The following is an 18,617-nucleotide window of genomic DNA, read 5'->3' on the forward strand; positions in this document are numbered from 1 at the left end:
CTTTTACTCAGTTCCTGGATGCTGAATGTATTGACCCAAATGGCAAATACTGTTAACAGAATTACTTAAGTTTTTCTAAGGGCAGGTTTTATGAATGGTCACAAGGCTAAGTTGAAGAAATTGATTGGGTATGAAATAATGCTGTTGATGTGAATTTAGAGCCGATACTACTCTATTATTCTGGGAGATGACAAAATTAGGAATTATGTGGGGAAGGGCAGTTAGGACTCGGCCTCTTGACTTTGTTTAATGATTATAAATTTCAATTTAAAATGCATTACCTGTTATTTTGGCAGCAGTGCTGGTGTCTAGAAGAAAATCACAGTAGGCTTGTTCTGTGGGTGAGGGGGCTCACTAAGGAGGTCCCATTCCATGTGAACTCACTGCTGCGGTTCAGAGCTGGGAGGAAGCGGAATGAACGGTGGGCTAACTGTGTGGCCTCTGTAGACCCCTTTGCAGTGAGACTAGACAGAGAAACTGCCGCTCGGAACTCAGAATCTGCTCGATTCATGCGTGGGATTTGTTTATTGTGTTTCTTTTCACAATGACTGCTCGGCCTGCTTCAGCATGAACAGTTGGCTTGGTGCCCAGAGAGTGTTTGATTAGCTAAGTTAGGAAGCAAGATGCCATACACTGCAGAGGAAATTTATCCTGGATAAATGTAGATCATTTAGTCAGATTGCTAGACTCTCAGCATGCTCTGGCTTCCCTGGGAGAAAATGCCATAGGAACTTTCTTAGAAACACAAGAAAACAGAACCTATTTTCAAGGAACCTGAAGAGCCTGACCTAACATACGATCCGGGGCCAGCCAATATGACCTTCGAGGGAAAGATGCAATAAGAAAACAACCACAGCGACACATGAACTAATCCTACAGAGGGCTTTGGAATCAGAACTGCTCCTAGTTGCAAGTGACAGAAACCAGATTTCAGCCTAATCACAGCCATCAAGAGATGGGGAAGAGGAACAAATTATGGTCTTTGGGCTGACTGCATTGCATATCAGTATAAATTTTTGCTTATTTATTTGATGGACAGAGGACCAAAATATTTTCAGTAGGACTAAATGTACTTTGGGAGGCTCTGAACTTAAAGCTGGGAGAAAGAATTCACTGGCTCATAATACTGAGAATAATAGGCATGAGACTAAATTAAAGCTGACTAAATCCAGAGGCTGAAAAGATACCACTGTTGCCCTTGCACCATCCACCCTACCTTTGCTCTCTGCTCCTCTCTTTTTTGGGCTTATTAACTCCTGCTGCATATGTGCTTTTCCTATGTTATTAGAGAAGAGGAACACAGGTGTGTTTCTCCCTCTAGATTAGTCAGGCCTGGGGCAAGTGTTGCATTGGTTACCTACTGATGCATAATAAATAATGCCCCAACTCAGCAGCTTAAAACAACAAACATTTATCATCTTGCACAGTTTCTGAGAGTGAAAAATCTGGAAGCAGCTTGAAAGTGAAAATCACTTAGTCGTGTCCGACTCTTTGTGACCCCATGGACTATAGTCCATGGAATTCTCCAGGCCAGAATACTGGAGTGGGTAGCCCTTCCCTTCTGCAGGGGATCTTCCCAACCCAGGGATTGAACCCAGGTCTCCTGCATTGCAGGCAGATTCTTTACCAGCTGAGCCACAAGGGAAGCCCAGAAGCGGCTTAGCTGGATGTTTCTGGCTCCAGATCTCCCATTGGATTGCAGTTAAGATGTAAAATGTTGGCCAGGGCTGCAGTCATCTGAAGAAGCTGGAGAAACTGCTTCCAGGCTCATTCCTGTGGTTGCTGGTTGGGAGAGTCATTTACTTGTCACGTGAAATGACTTACTTGTCTCCACAGAGGTTTCTCATACATCGTGACAGCTGGCTTCCCCTAGGGTGAACAATCAAGGAGCAGGAGAAACCAAACGGGAGGACACAGCTCTTCTATAACCCGGTTAGGAACATATCATTTCCACAGTATTCTATTGGTTAGACAGACCTGTACCAGTCCAACGTGGGATATGAGTCTGATCACTGAGGGCCATTCAAAGGCCAGCTCTCACAGGGGTCAAACTCTCCGATGGCCCCAGGATTTTTGCTTGCTGGTATACACACTCTGTAGGATTCCCTGTGAATGTGGACTGCGTCTGTGAACATGATTTTGTAGTCACAGCCTTGATGAGAATACACTCCCTGACAAAGTTGATTTTTCTTGATTTGCAGTTGATTTTGCAGTAACCAAGAGACAGAATTCTGAGTGGGCCTGACCCTAAGCAGTGAGTCCTTTAGCAGAGGCTCAGGAACGTAGTGCCCTGCTGGCCCTGAAGCCGCAGATCTGTGGTGGAGAGAAGCGGGTGCCAGGGGATGGTGGGGGTCCTCAGCACTGCAGCTGCAAGGAACCAGATTCCACGGACAGTCAGTGATCTTGGAAAGTGACCACAGGCCTCAGATGAGATAGCAGCCCCGGCTGACAACCTTGATCGCAGCCAGGTGACACCCTGAGCACAAAATTCCCTTAAGCTATTGTGATTGTGGTTAATACAAGCATGTTGTTCTAAGCTATTAGATGTGCGGCATTTGTTATGCAGTCTAGGACCTAATACAGGCGCCTCTCTGTGAAAGGCAAGGCCAGATGGGTGGCACCTCCCTCCAGCTCTCCTCATATTGTGAATTGGGAAGAAGATCCCCAAGGAGGGCAAGATGCTATCAGTGAAATGACACAGTGGCAAGGACTGCTAGCAGAAGAAATGAGCTCTCAGAGTTTTTCAGAATATTTCAAGCCTAGAGACCCTAGTCATTGGAAGGATATCCTTCAAACAGTATCTTCCACTAACATCGAAAACATTGTTCTCAAGTGTGGTTTCTGTGCAACCTGAGGTGGAACTCTCTGGGGTGTTTGTGAAAATGTTTGCTCTCACTCCAGATACAGTGAGTCAATCTCTGGAATGGGTAGGGGGGAGGCGTCTAGCATCGGGTTATGCATTATTTTTACTTATCATTTCACAGAGCTTCTTTTTATTGGGAAGATTTTTGAAATCAGAAAACAGGAACAAATCACGGTAAAATCCTGACTTGCATTATAAATTTCATAGGAGAGCTTCCTATGACGTGAAATATCAATCCAGCATTTAAAATCATCTGAAAAAAAAAAAAAAAGAAAAAAAAAAAAAAAAAAAAGAAAAAAAAAAAAAAAAAATAAAATCATCTGAAAATAAGGTAACTTTATATACTGGATTTTCTTTCTCCATATTATTATTCTAATCTTCCCTTGATTGGACATTTAGATTGTTTCAATTTCTTCACTGTAACAGAAAGTTCTGTCCATACGTCTGTTATATCTATGATTATTATCAGTTCAGTCACTCAGTCATGTCTGACTCTTTGCAACCCCATGGACTGCAGTATGCCAGACTTCCCTATCCAACATCAACTCCCAGAGCTTGCTCAAACTCATGTCCATTGAGTCCATGATGCCATCCAACGATCTCATCCTCTGTCATCCCCTCCTCCTGCCTTCAATCTTTCCCAGTCTTCAATGGAAAAGAGCATCAGGGTCTTTTACAATGAGGCAGTTCTTGGCATCAGTGGTCAAAGATTGTAGTTTCAGCTTCAGCATCAGTCCTTCCAATGAATATTCAGGACTGATTTCCCTTAGGATTGACTGGTTTGGTCTCTTTGCAGTCCAAGGGACTCTCAAGAGTCTTCTCCAACATCACAGTTCAAAAGCATCAGTTCTTTGGCACTCAGCTTTCTTTATAGTCCAACTCTCACACCCATACATGACTACTGGAAAAACTATAGCTTTGACTAGACAGACCTTTGTCAGTAATGTCTCTACTTTTTGATATGCTGTCTAGGTTTGTCATAGCTTTTCTTCCAAGGAGCAAGCATCTTTTAATTTCATGGCTGCAGTTACCATCTGCAGTGATTTTGGAGCCCCCAAAATAAAGTCTGTCACTGTTTCCATTGTTTCCCCATCTATTTGCCATGAAGTGATGGGGCCAGATGTCATGATCTTAGTTTTTTGAATGTTGAGTTTTTAAGCCATCTTTTTCACCCTCCTCTTTCAGTTTCATTAAGAGGCTCTTTAGTTCCTCTTTGCTTTCTGCTATAAGGGTGGTGCCATCTGTGTATCTGAGGTTATTGATATTTCTCCTGGCAATCTTGATTCCAGCTTGTGCTTCATCCAGTCCAGGGTTTCTCATGATGTGCTCTGCATATAAGTTAAATAAGCAGGGTGACGATATACAGCCTTGATATACTCCTTTTCCTATTTGGAACCAGTCTGTTGTTCCATGTCTGGTTCTAACTGTTGCTTCTTGACCTGCATACAGATTTCTCAGGAGGCAGGTCAGGTGGTCTGGTATTCCCATCTCTTCCAGAATTTTCCAGTTTGTTGTGATCCACACAGTCAAAGGCTTTAGTGTAGTCAATGAAGCAGAAGTAGATGTTTTTCTGGAACTCTCTTGCTTTTTCTATGATCCAGTGGTTGTTGGCAGTTTGATCTGTGGTTCCTCTGCCTTTTCTAAATGCAGCTTTAACATCTGGAAGTTTTCAGTTCATGTACTGTTGAAGCCTGGCTGGAGTATTTTGAGCATCACCGATTATTGTAATGGAATCCTGATGGGGCTCTGGGGCAGGGCTTACAGTGGGTGCCCACTAGGATGTGCGCTCAGCTCACATCCACCCCCTTGGGGGCTCTGGCTGTGTCATCGTTCTCTGTCCTTGTGCCGTATCCTTCTGACCCGGGAGTAGAACACCTGGATTCAGCAGAGCACCCAAATGACTTGGAAACCTGACAGAGGTGGAAAAGTGGGGCTCATCTCAAGTAGGGACCTGGGGCAGTGACCTCAGGCTTCTGCAGCTGGGTTTTGACATCTCACTGCTCCTACTCCTGTCCTTCCTGAAGCTGGTTTGTGCAGCCCTAGTTTGAATCATGTGAGCAACTTTAACTCCTTCCCTTCAAAACCATGCTTTGCTTGTTATCCTGGGTTCCTTTCTGTTGCTGCCAAAAACAAACCCCCGACTGATCCTGATGGTGGGTTGCATACAACAGACACCTAGAGAAAGGTAGTATTTGGAATTAGCCATGGGCCTTTACTGGGATGAAAGGCAGGGAAGCGCCTTTCTATGATCTGGGACAGAAGTGTGAAACCTCAAGATAAGAGGTTGCCAAATGTCTCACTAACCTCTCCCCCTCAGGCAACTGGGCATCTCCTTGGGGGCACTGCTGAGTGTCTGGGAAGCTGTTGCCAAAATTAAGATAGTGGAGGCTGATGAGGCACGCTGACTGCTCAAATTATGTTGCTGGCTCTGGTCCAAGATCAGAGTCATTAGGTGGAAGTGCTGCGATTCAAATGTAGGCAGTCTCACTCTCTGGCCTTAGTTCTTAACCACTTCTGTATGTGTGTGTGCCCCTGCCAGAGCAGCCAAGTTGTCTTCATATGAGAAGAAGTGAATGCCAGCTGCCCCCACGGTACAGTTGCCAGAATTGACAAACAGAAACACAAGACTCCCAGTTCGATCTAAATTCCAGATAATCAATAAATGACTTGTTTTAATATGAGTGAGGCTTCCCAGGTGGCGCTAGTGGTAAAGAATCCGCCTGCCAGTGCAGGAGATGTAAGAGACACAAGTCTGATCCCTGGGTTAGTAAGCTCCCCTGGAGGAAAAAATGGCAACCCACTGCAGTATTCTTGCCTAGAGAATCCTGTGGACAGCAGAGCCTGGTGGGCTACAGTCCATGGGGTCACAAAGAGTCGGATATGACTGAGCGGCTAAGCATGAGTATGAGTATGTCCCGAATATTGCCTCAGACATGCTTGTACTGAAATATTATTAGCTGTTTATGTAAATTCAAGTTTTACTGGGTGTCCTATATTTTATCTGGCAACCCTACATGGTCCAACACCTTATCTCTCTTTTCACCATTGTTCTCTGAGTAACACAAAGTAATTTAAATTCAGCACATACATGCCTTAGAGGATACATTTTCAGAGGAAATTTAAGAAATTCAGATCTGCTGAAATCATTGCAGCAGTCCTCACCAGGTAGTCTGTATTCAATGAGCTAGCCTACGTAGCCAGCTTTAATTTCAAGTTTGATGGCCTGGTGAGTGCAAACCATTGCTGAGTACTGTCCTACACTAGGTAACATTGAATGCCTTCCTCTTTATCATTCTTGGGTTTTCTTTGCTGTCAAAGTCTACAAAAACTAAAAAGAAAAAAAAAATTAGTTTGAATATGTATGTGTCTGGCCTACCTACCTCTCATTTTTTTCTGCGGTTGGAGCTCAGAAAAATCTTCTTTCCTAAGAAACAGATTGCTGAGCCAGGCTGCAGAGTCCTTTAAAAATGCACATTGGCAACTGTTTTTGTAGGCCCAGACTGCGGAGAAGATGCAATGAAAATGAGATCCTTAAACTCAGCAGAGTTAAGAATCACGCTGAAGGCAAGTGTTTGCAGCCCAGGTGGGTGTGGTCAGAGATCCAAAGGCAGTGCAGTAATCAGGGCTCAGGAAATATCAGACAAGCAGAAATCTTCAGCTCAAATCAAACATGCGATTTTTAGGAATTAAATTGGTGATCCAGCCCTTATAGTCTAGTTTTTGTTTTTTGGAGTTTTTTACTTTTTTTGGTTATTTTTTTTTAAATTCAATTGTTATCAATGTTGGCAGTGACTAAACTAGGGAGCTAGATGAAAATAAAGTGTGACTATCTACACGTATGGGCTTCCCTGGCAGCTCAGCGGTAAATAATCTGCCTGTCGATGCAGGAGACACAGTTTCAATTCCTGGGTCGGGAAGATTCCCTGGAGAAGGAAATGGCAACCCATTCCAGTATTCTTGCCTGGGAAACCCCATGGACAGAGGAGCCTGGCGGGCTACAATACAGTCCATGGGGTCGCAGAGTTGGATACAACTTAGCGACTAAACAACAACAATCCACATGCACATCTTTCAAGCCTTTGAAAATATCTCAGGATGTGATATTGCTTTTGATCAACTGTTTTGAAGATACAGGGTATGCAGATGGTTACCATTTGGCTTTCCTACTCTAGGTGGCCTTTACAAGTAAGAGGTCAAAGAGCAGATGTTCGGAGTCCAAAAGTTGTCAAGGATAGACATTTCTGGTATATACTCAGAGGAAAATGTGATAATTATAGACACCCCAGGGACTAGTGTGAGTGAACTGATCTGATCCACAGACAGTCTTTCTGGGAAAATAGCATCCATTTCAAGTATTTACAACAGAGAGTATTTAATCCCAGAAACCAGGTGATAGAAAAGTAGGGAAATCAGAAGAGAGTGAGGAACTTAGGAGACAGGAGGACACTACCTCTATAAAGAAAGGAATTGATGCTATGGGATCCCAAGAATGAGGTCACCTTGTGGAAGCTGGAACCTTGGCAGGTCTGCCTGATGGGAGCATGACCTATGCGAAGGATGGAGCTGGTGCCGGAAAAGCTGCCCAGCACATCACTCTTTTCTCAGGTGGTGATGCTCATTTGCTGTTCACACGTTTACTGGCAGGCGAGCCTCTACTCATTCCTGTGTTTCTGTAGCTAGGAATTCTTCTGTGGACACTTCTGGGTTCAATAGACACTGGCAAATCCAGGCAGAGAGCTAGAAGGAGATACCAACCAGCACTCCTAAGAGGATTTTTCAAAGCGAGGCATCCTTGCCCAGGTTCTCATCTGTGCGGGTGGTGAGTTCCAGGCCCAGCATGATTCACTGTGGAAGGATGGTTCTGCTTCTCCTCAGTCCCTACTCTTCAAAGATTAGCTACCACTCTCTTTGAGAAATATCTGTTCTCTCATCTATCTGCATCTTGAGCAAACCTGTCTTCTGGCAATTCCTCCTTGTCTCACCCCTGCCCCCTCTAATCTTTCTCTAGACCCTAGCCCTTCCATGGATGCACCGCCACCCCTGCCTTCCCTCTTTTCCCAGGCCTACAAACACACCGAACAACATTCCTTGACCCCATTGTTCTCTTCACTTATGATCCTAGTTCCCAACTGTCGTTACCTTCCAAGTTGTTTCTGGAACCGTATCTATTTGCTGCCCTTCTCTCTGCATGCTGACTACAGTTCTGTGAACCAGACTTCTCCCCCTAAACAGGTGCTGCATCCAGGAGCAGTAATAGATTTGACAAAGCCAATGCTCATTAAAATCAGTGCTTCTCAGCTCTCTGTAGTTACAGGAACAGTAAAGTTTTGTTTCTAATCTGTCATGGACAAATTCATTGGGAAGATGTAATAAAAATGAATTTCTAGAAAAATGAAATTCGAAAGAACATAAAATGCAAGCCTCGATTTTTTTATTATTACGTACAATAGGCATAAAGATTTTGATACCAATTTGACAGAGTAATTTTAAATACTTATTCTGTATTCCTATACTTCTGGTGTTACAAACCAGTAATAAACAGCTCGCTGACTGGCACCAGCCTGCAGACCCCCCTCCTTTGAGTGGCTCTGCTTTAGATGATATTCCCCTTCAAATTCTGTTTTAGTCTATGGTCCAAAAGAAATGCTTTACTGCCAGCAGCACACACTGCATAGAGCATGGATAGAAGAGAAGGCGTTTTAGTCTAGGTCCCAGCACAGGCTGTGGTCACTCTTTCTGCCGCTTATCCCTAAGCCAGAGCTGACACTCACGCCTTCCTTTTTTGCTGTTACTCATTCTGTGATTTCCCTTGGGCCCGTCCCTCTGCTGTTTCCCCAGCAGGGAGGCCCGAACCTCGATTCTTGAGCTGTTTCAGTTCTCGGTGCTCTTCCCTATAGATAGTCCCCCATTAACCTCACCTGCAGCCTATCAAAAAAAGGAGGGGCTCCACTAAGTTCCTATGATATTCCTCCTAGTTATATAGCAGTAATTGCAAATCGTCTTATTAGTCATGGTCAATCGGCCCAGCCAAGACAGTATCCTACTTTTCTGCCATTTTTTTCCTTGGCATGAAGAGCTCAAATGACCAGTTTTAGCTTCCAATTCAGAAGAACCAAACTGTCTCCCATGGTAAAAAAAAAAACATTCTTCCCTTAAGTATTAAAAGAAAGGATGAATGGACCTTAAAGGGACAGTGAGTTTAAAATGTGAGAGTGGGATAATCAGCGGTCATTTTTAGACACATCAGTCCCCCTCACTCTGGTTCTTAGAGCCACATCTTGTAACTATGAGGAGACAGTGCCTCATTTAGCACGCGGTTCGGAGCCTAACCAGTACTCTGCCAAGCAGCTATGTCGAGTAACTTCCAAGAGATTGCCGAGCTAGGTTCTTAGAGACCACTCCACTGTGTTAAAAGGTTAACGACTTCAGTGATAGGGAACATAAAATGGGGAGTTACATTTGAATTCGTCCCTGGCCTTGGTTTCTGAGCTGACCTCGGCCTCTTTTTTCACGCTTGCTCAGTAGACCCCTGATCAGTCTCATGCTCTGGATCCATTCCTAATGTTCTGTATTCTCATCCTTTCCTCATTCTTCCAATCAGCCTTCTTCCATCGCCTTGACCAACAAGTCCGAAAAGTGGTACAGAGCCTGGCTTAGAGCCTCATCTTCGTTCAGCCACAGCTACATCAGGCACTACTCAATGTCCTGCCGAACTGGAGATTTCCCCGACTCCCTCGTCCTCCAGGCTTACCTGTCAGATGCTCTAAACCTACAGAGCCTGCTCACAGGGGACAGCAGCTCTCCTCCTGCAAAACCAGCCTTGATGTGTGTGTGCATCCTTGGTCTCCTCAGTGGTAATTGATTCTTTGCGACCCTCTGGACGGTAGCCCGCCAGGCTCCTCTGTCCACGGGATTCTTTAGGCAAGAATACTGGAGTGGGTGCCATGCTCTGCTCCAGGGGATCTTCCCAACTCAGGGATCAAGCAAACCCACGTCTCTTATGTCTCCTGCGTTGGCAGGCGGGCTCTTTATTGCTAGCGTCGCCTGGGAAGCCAGCCATCGTTGGTACTCAGCAGCTTGTTAAGGGAAGCCCCTTTGAGGCCGTGAGCTCTGGCTGAGGATGAGACAGCAGTGTGGTAGGCTGTGTGGGCAGGTAAACAATCTGCATGTGCAATTTATTCTTTCAGAGCCTGATGGAATGCTGGGAGGTGCACTCAGCCTTGTTTTTACATTGTGGTAGATACTGGATCTCTGATCTGTAGAGTCTAAAACTCAAGTATCTTCTTCAGAAACTCTGTGTTATCTGATCCTCCTAGACACAATTGCTGAAAGAAATATCTCTTGCTAAAGGAAGCAAAGCCTTTCTTCAAAACCTAGGAGATTTTATTGCAATTCTCTTACTAGAAATTGCCACAGGCATCATTTAATATCCAGATCTGTCTCAATCATCACATTACCTGGTCAGCTTGGTCCGTGAGGGATCAATATACTCATGTGCCCGGATGAGTCAAATGCATGTACTCTGCATTTGAAAAGTCGAAAGACCAACTTACAGCTTCTATATTGTCCCCTGTTTACTCTTAACTCTACAAATTGAACAATAAACTTATGAGATGAAGTACATATAATTATGTCATGTGTCCAGTGTATTCTTTCTATAAATATTCATGTTCTTGTTGTATCATACACTGTGAAGTTACTTTACTGTTTTATAATCTTATTTTTAAAGGTTTCTTGAAAACAAGTATCTACTCCTTTCATTTGAAAGAAATAAGGAGAAACAGGAACGCTAGAGAGTAAAATAGCCAGGCAAACTCTTCCTAGTTGTATAACAGAAAGCTTCCATTATTTGCAAGATAAAGCTTCAGTTGAGAATCAGTATTTTCCTTTTAATGTTGACACTAAAAAGAAACAGGAATTTTAAGGTTAATGGGGTCCTACTATTAGAAATCTATTCCTATTAAAAAAAAAACAGAAGGCATATTAAACTTACTACAAAGTTCCAATGGCTCATAACTAATGTTTGTTTTAACTTCAAGATTAAAAGTGGTTTTGTCACCATTCGCAAGAAAATGCATATGTCTAACTTTACTCTGTTAAGTAAGACATAACACAGATTCTTTGAGTATTTTGTTGTGGTGGGAGAACAGACTTCTTTCTTTAGACAAAAACGGAGCCCGCTTCCTGTGTCAGCAGCTCTTCATCAGGTTGAAAAAAAGCTGTTTTTATTTTGTGTCACTTTGGAATGTTCAGAGACATTGGAAGACCTAACTAACAGCAACTTAAACTTAATTAATAGGAAATCTAAAAATAGAAAATCCATAACAGGCAAGTATAGGGACTTGAAAATACTGTTTCAAACCCAGATTCTTCCCATCCTCCTGCTCTGTTATTCTTATTTTGTTGACTTTTTAGTCCTCCTATGTGTTTCCTCACATTTGCAGGGTGGCTGCTGAAGCTCCAGGCATCACATCAATGCTCAGAAAATAGAGAAAGGAGGGGTTTTCTATGAAGTTCTGCTCTTGCATCTATTCCTGTTACAAGGATTCCATAGAAATTCTCCCAACAGACTCTTGTTTATGTTCCATTGTCCAAAAAAGTAGCAATATTTATTTTTGCAGCTTGATTTTAGTAGTTAATTTTGGATACAAAGAAGTTCAGGAGGCTGGCCACCCTTTAGTCTTCTTCTTTTAGTCTCAGAGCAAGGAGGAGGAAAAGGTGGACATACAAACATATAATTGGAGTGCAGTACTCAAGAGTGAGGTAAACATGGTTAGCTGTCGGACTTGCAGTTTGCAAGGAAGTTGGGAAGTTCTGACTGGCTGACATAGGCCCGCTCTTCACAGTGGTCACCCCTCGTTTCTCCTTTTCCAAATACAGAGGACTCCTAACCCATGCTGAGTTGTGGTGGTCACCTCATTTATCTTTTCTGAGCCCTTTCTCAGCTCTCCTTTTAACTGGAAGTGGCCGCATCCTGCGCAGGGCTGGGCAGAGAAGGGGTTCAGTTGGCAAGAGAGAGAAATGGGACTCGTGGCTGGCACAGTGTCCCGTCCACTTTATCCATTTCACACTGCTTGCTTTTAAATTGTCTTCTGTCACATCTACTTGTTGGATGCTTACAAGCTGGCTTCTTTTATTCATCTTCTAGAACACAAATCTCACGTCCTCATCGCCTCTCCATTCCCTTAGGATGGATTGCAGTGGTCGCGACTGGGCCCTTGCGGACCTTTCCAGCATCTCATCTTCTGTCTGGCCTGTTTGGTTGCTGTGTCCCCTTGCAATTGCATCTTTCTTCTATTGTCTGCCGAGAATGTCTTCCCTCTTCCACTTCCCTATCCTCCTCCTTACAGGCCAGTTTCTCCTTGTCTTTCAAAACTGATGCTTCAAGAAGCTTTTCTGAAAACACTGCTCCCTCTTAAGCACCAGTATTTTCCCTCTGTCCTTCCATTGCACCTGGGTGGGGGATTCCTTAATGCTGCCTGTATCTGTGTATTTGGATTGATTTATTTATATAATCCATCCATTTTTTGGTACCAGACTTAAGCTTTTGCGATTAGGGACTGTCTGACTTAAGGTCCTGTGATATGTAGGAGAAATGTTCAAATTGTGTGTTTTAATGGCAAAAAAAGATGATAGGTTTGCTGGATCACTGGGTTTCCTGACAAAGACAGATCTAGTCCTGTTACCTAGAAGGTAAGGATAAATTTGAGGTATTTCACTTTCTCTTGTTCCTCGGAATTTTAACGTTTCTGACTTTAACTTAGAAATGGTTTGTGAGGAAAAGATAGGGCTGAAGCAATAGAGCTTTACAAACAAAAGTTGTTTGGCAAGATTGACTCTGAGATGTACAGAGAGCTTACGGGTACAAAGCCACCCTGATAACCACTGTACTTTGGAAATGGCCCGCGGAGCCGTGCACACAAAACTAGGCCAGCAGTCTTTTTCTTTCCTTCTGCACCAGGTAGTCGTGTGAGCTACAGCTTTACATTCTAAGGACTGAAAGCCACCCATTCAGGTATACCAGGCCACAAGTCCCTGCCAGGAGGCAGCACATTGCAAATCATCCCTCACCAGAAAATCAGTCTTGCCCAATTAGGTCACATGGACCCCTGCTTGGACCCGAGCCGAGCCAGGGGTCCCTGCCTCACTCAGAGGGTTCTTTTTCCATTTAGCTTCACATGGTCAAAAAACAAAATCAAATCTGAGATTCAAGCAGCACAAGCTCTATTCAGTGGCCAGAGAATGCAGAAGCAGAAACTTTGTTCACAAATAACTTCTGGCCTGGGGGACAATTAAGGCGAGATTTTAAGGGCAGGACGAATGAGAGGGAGGCAGGTGCACTGGTTCTCTGGGGATACGCGGGCTTCTTCCTGGAACTGGGTGCCGCCTCTCTTCAACCCTCGTACGGTCCTCTGGCATCTGGTCGGGAAGCAGGTGGCGCCATCTCGGTGGATACAGGGGCCCCTTCATCCCACTTCCAAAGCTGAATCAGCCGACGCAGGTGACACCCTCATTCCTGCGCTGAGAACACAGCCAGCGCGTGCGGTGAGGTGTGGGTTTCTGTGGGTTTACGGGAAGGAGGAGCGGGGTGTGGTTCTGGGGCGATGGTGTTAGTAACACGGGCAGCTAAGAGTCTGGTCAGGATTGGGCTTCACCTCTTCTTCACACCAGTTCCTGGGTATGCTGATATTCATTACAGGTCACTCAACCCTGACACCCTGACAGGTAGCTACGAAGAGGAGTTCTTCTGTATTGGAAAGAGTGACACAGGGCCTGAGTTAGAATACTTCATTTCATCCTGAGGAGTACTGAATATGTCACCGACCACACAGTAGGATATTTAAATACGACAACCATGACCATCCTGGAGTGGGCTTCTGATAGCAGACTTCGGTGATCAACCTAAACCAACATTCGGAAGGAAGCCTTCTACTGACTCGCCCAGACTCTCTGACCTCCGGGTGCTGTCGCCGCCCCTCTGATATAAAAACATCCTCTCACACCGTCTGAGGTGAGAAGCCACAGTGTCATTTTAGAGCTTTCATTATTTAGTTGAATTCCTTACATCTGACATCATCAACCCCAGCAGTTAGTATGATTAAAAAGAAGTGAGATACCCAAACTGCATATTTAAAAAAAATTTTTTTTAAGTTAAAATACACTGCTGTCCATTCATTTTCTAGATTTTTTGAGTGGAGGGCACCCAGGCCTTGCTCTGAGATGGGACCACTGTTTGAGCTTCTATATTAACTTTTTTACAAAAACTAGTCAGTAATTCACTATCTGATATTTCCAGTTTTTGTTTCTTGAAAGCAGCTGGAGAACTTTGTATTCAGATTGTTAAAGAGAATCCAGCTCCTCCTAGAGCTTTACAGTTTGCTTTCAGTCTTTCTCTGTTGACTTTCCCACACCTAATCCAAATGGCTGAATTTTCATGCCTCCTTTTTTGTGCTTTATTTAGCCTCTCCGAAGCATTCATCTTATTTAACCTAGTCATTGGAGAAACACCAAGTATGTCTTGTCCTCCCATGTAATCATTTAACATAATAGTTAGTTAAATAGTTAATAATAGTTAAATAGTTAATAACAGTTAGCTTATTTAGCGATGGCAACATACGTTCTGAACTGCAGGGAGCTGAAGTGTGCTGGCCCAGCCAGCTGGCTCCCCAAGGTATGCGATGTGTCATGGACATCTATTCAGGGTCTGTTGAAGAGGAAGAGGTGACTATTTCCAAGAAGTCCGTGGACTTACCTCTGCGCATGTTCAAAACTCACTTAATGGAGTCTTGTTCCATTGCTTACGATCTTTATGTGACGGATGAAACAGCTGCTGTCTGCCTTGTTAACCCTGCTTTTTTGTTTCGCCTGTTGTCCTGGGTTTGCAGCCTTCTTGCTAAAAACAAAAGACTCCACTCTATCCAGCTATATTCTCTCTTGTATAGAGCACAATTGACGAGGATTTATAATCTACGCTTTTGGCAAGAAGAACCATCCCATGATAGAATTCTGACCTGGAAAACGGTCCCTGAAGGTTAGTAAGTGCCCTGGCCCCTTCAGCGTAGTGCGGTTTCCCTAACACGTGCTTTGTCTAGAGCTCCACTTCTGGGAGAGCAAACCCTTTGGAGATGGGGGTTTGTGGACAAGTAATGAGGGGGTGTTTTCAAAAGAAACCCGTGAGGAAGTGTGGGAGGCAGGATGGGACAGAAGACGCTGAGCAAGGATGGGGCTTTAGGCGGCGTCTCAGCCTTGTTCCCACAGTGGGGCTCTGGGCCACAGCGTGGCTCTTGCCTGGAAGCCACCACTAGGGCACCGGGTAGGGAAGAGGTGTGACTCCCAGACCACAGCCTCCGTCATCTACGGGCGGCCTCTGGAAAGGCTGCAGTGATGTGGGCAGGTGGTACCAACTGAGCAACGTGTGCGTGAAAACTGAATGGTCGGACGCGATCCCGGGGGACCTGAGCAAAGGCCAAGTGGTCTTGTCGCTCTTGTTGTTTGTTGCTAAGTTGTGTCTGATTCTGTGTGACCCCCTGGACTGCAAGCCGCCCTGCTGCTCTGTCCATGGGATTTCCCAGGCGAGAATTCTGGAGTGGATGGTTACTTCCTTCTCCGGGGAACCTTCTTGACCCACTGAACTCGTGTCTCCTGCATTGGCAGACAGGTTCTTTACCATAAAGCTATCAGGGAAGCTGTGCTAACATATAAAATATCAGATATTAAATATGTGGCATTTTTGAAATAGCTACTTTTATTGGGCCTGATTTATGAGCCTCCCTAGATTTTCTTGGCCTCGCCTGTTTCCTGAGCCTTCAACTGGTTGGACAAAGAGAGCCCCATCCCCAATGCCACTGCCTCCAAAGCATCAGCAGCCTCCCCTGGGGAGGCCAACTGCAGCACGTGCCCCATTGATGCCTCCACAGTGAGAGGTGCCCCTGTTACAGGGTCCAAACATGACCTAGGGAGACTCCCAGGGATGGTGGTTCCCTTCGCCCCATATTTCAGTGTTCAAAGTATGAGACTGGGAGGCGTGAGGTCTGGCTTCCTGAGTGGTGCCCCGAGGGTAGCAGGAAGGGCATGGGGGTTAAAGCCCCATGGGGAAAATTTGCCTACGGAGAAAATCTATAGATGACTCTCTTTTGCTGTCTTCCTCTGGTGGATTGTCCCAAGGTGCTGTGGTTCTGCAGAGGAGGCCTGGAGAGTGTCCCTTATGCGTGAGCGAGTGGCCCTGTGTCCTGTTCTAAGGCTGAGGCCAGTAGGGCCTCACCGCCTAATGCCTGCTCTCCTTCCTTCCTTCTTTCACTTTTCCTTCACTCCTGTTGCTCTGCAGCGGCACCTCTTCACCTCCCTCCCAGATGTGCTGAACACACTTTTAACCTGGTTTCCAAATGAACCAAGAGCTACTCCCTACACCTACCTGCACCCCGTACTCAAAAGATGAGCTTGAAGCAAAGACAGTACATGTAGAGATCCAAAATTTCAACCCAATATGTAAATCCTCAAGTGGAGGATTTTCACTATAAAACATCAAGGGAGATTTCTTTTGAGTAAAGAGTGGGTAATCCTAAAATTGTTCTTTTGTTCTTTTTTCTATCTAAACAAAGTCAATCCTTTTAAAAATCTAAGTGGATGCTAAGGAGAAATCCCTAGGATGCTACAGAGAGTTTTCCTTTATTATGACTTCTTTCCCAAATTGGCACAGTGCCCTGAGCATTGTGAGAGGCACTGAATTTAAAACAATGCAGAAGACAGTGCAGCTCCCTGGAGTCTGTTTTTCCTGGAGGAATCCATGATGCGAACTAGCATGATGCAAATCATGTGGCACATTCTTGTTTATTGAACAAGACAACTGACCTTCTGTGTGCGTCTGGTCACCTCTAGGCCAACATCCTGAATGTTCCTGATGTGCAGGCTGAGAACCGGACCCGAGCACAAGTACAGTTTGTGGTCACAGTGAGCGCTGGAGGCCTCAGTCAGCGTGCTGTGCTGTCCTCAGTCGTGTCTGACTCTTGGCGACCCCATGGACTGTACCCCGCCAGGCTCCTCTGTCCATGGGATTCTCCAGGCAAGAATACTGGAGTGGGTTGCCATGCCCTTCTCCAGGGGAGCTTCCCAACCCAGGGATCGCACCAAGGTCTCCCACATTGCAGGCGGATTCTCTTCCATCTGAGCCACCAGGAAAGCCCTCAGTCAATGTGGTCTGTGGCCATTAAGATGAGCACAGGGGTAGCCATTCTGTTCTGTTTATTTTATGCTTGTAGAATGGCTTCAGCTTTTTCTTCTGTCTTGATTAGTCTCAGCATCTGGATTTCTTTTTGCCATGTTTCATTACAGAGGCTGCTTCTCTTTGCCTTCTTCCCCCACATCTGGAAATCAGCCACAATCTACCAGAACAAGGCGCCTCTAACATTTGAGCCCTTTTGTAAGGGTGCTGATTGCAACGTGGGGAGCTTCAGTTTAATCCAAGGTGGAAGATTTCGGCTGCTTTGGGGGAAGAAAATAAATGTCTAAAAATAAAACTTAGGCATAAAAATAGGGCCAAATACTCATTAACTGCCTCACTTAGCTGAATGCTGAAATTATTTCAAAAGTGCTAAATCAAGCATTTGTGTAGAAGAGGTTGAGTATGTTTTTTTATTCATAGTACTTCATCTTAGATGATAAATGGGTTATGGCAATTTGTCATTTTATCCAAAAGACATGAATTAACCAGTTCTCAAGGGCCTAATTTTCAGCTCATGCTGACCCTTGAATTGGAGCGTTTGTGCTCACAAGTCTTTTGGAATGGATTTTGTGGGCTCTTATATGAGAGGCTGGAGAGGAAGACAGGACCAGGAGCCAGAGAATCCATCCAAGGCTTGGTAGGCTAGGGTTAAGAATTTGATCTGAGTGTGGTGGGAAGTCACTGAAGTGGTTTAATTAGAAGGCTGTTGTAGACTCATTTATATTTTTAAGATGTGACCTTGAAGGCTGTGTTGACAGTAGATTATAAAAAGGCAGGAGTAGAAGAGTGGTAACCATCCAGATAACTATTTGTGATATCCAGGTAAGAGATGATAGTGGCCTTGGGGTAGACGGTGATGGTAGAGTTGAAGGGAAGTGCACAAATAATGGAGTTTTGTTTATTTCATTAACAAAAGACCGATTAATAGATTAGATTTGGGACATGAGGGAAGGGAAGGATCAAAGTTGATTTCTCAGTTTCTAGACTAAACAGCATGGAGGATATTGAGATAAAGACTGAAGGAGAAACGGGGTAATTTTTATTGTTTTGTTCAGGGTGGACCAGACAACAGCTGTCAAAGGGAATGAGGCATAAACCAAAGGCTCATGTTTGTTCTGTGATGCCTATAAAGCATCTAAGTGAACAGGTCAAATGGGCAATTGAATGTATGACCTTGACTCAGTAGATAAATCTAAGAATCCTTGGTGTACAAATGTCATTCAGAGCCATGAAACAGAAGGACTTGTAAGCAGCTCTTTGTAGGAAACCACACCAGCAGGAAGCCCCTTGGTCCTGTCACCTTTTGCCTAAGCTGGCGGTTCCTTCGTAGATCAGAGGAGTAGAGGTGAAGAATAAGTAACAGATGGCCAGATCTCTTCCCTGGCTCCCCCCTCAGTGATCTGTGAACAAAATGTATGAAGAAGATAGCATCTAAATAAGGGTCACAGTGCACGCAGTGGGGGTGGTGATGCCTCTGACCCCATCTCAACAATTAACTGAGATTGTTACTTCCCGTTTTCCCTTTAAAAATTTTCA

The 18,617-nt window shown here is 44.6% G+C and overlaps 1 protein-coding gene across 12 annotated transcripts in view; it reads left to right on the plus strand.

Annotated features, from left to right (window-relative positions):
- Window positions 1-18,617, plus strand: part of HHLA2 (HERV-H LTR-associating 2) — a 107,892-nt gene that overhangs the window by 62,332 nt on the left and 26,943 nt on the right. For 4 of the 12 annotated variants that reach the window (XM_043893109.1, XM_043893117.1, XM_043893120.1 and 1 more), the window contains exons 3-4: window positions 13,563-13,874; window positions 14,806-14,894. The exons of 4 other annotated variants lie outside the window; for them this stretch is intronic. The gene's annotated coding sequence lies outside the window, so the exon portion shown is untranslated. Of the gene's footprint in view, window positions 1-13,562; window positions 13,875-14,767; window positions 14,895-18,617 lie in introns of those variants that run through there. 4 more of the 12 variants (XM_043893114.1, XM_043893122.1, XM_043893113.1 and 1 more) reach the window with 2 other exon arrangements.

The sequence above is a fragment of the Cervus elaphus genome, chromosome 31, assembly GCF_910594005.1.
Source record: "Cervus elaphus chromosome 31, mCerEla1.1, whole genome shotgun sequence".
Taxonomy (NCBI): Eukaryota; Metazoa; Chordata; class Mammalia; order Artiodactyla; family Cervidae; genus Cervus; species Cervus elaphus.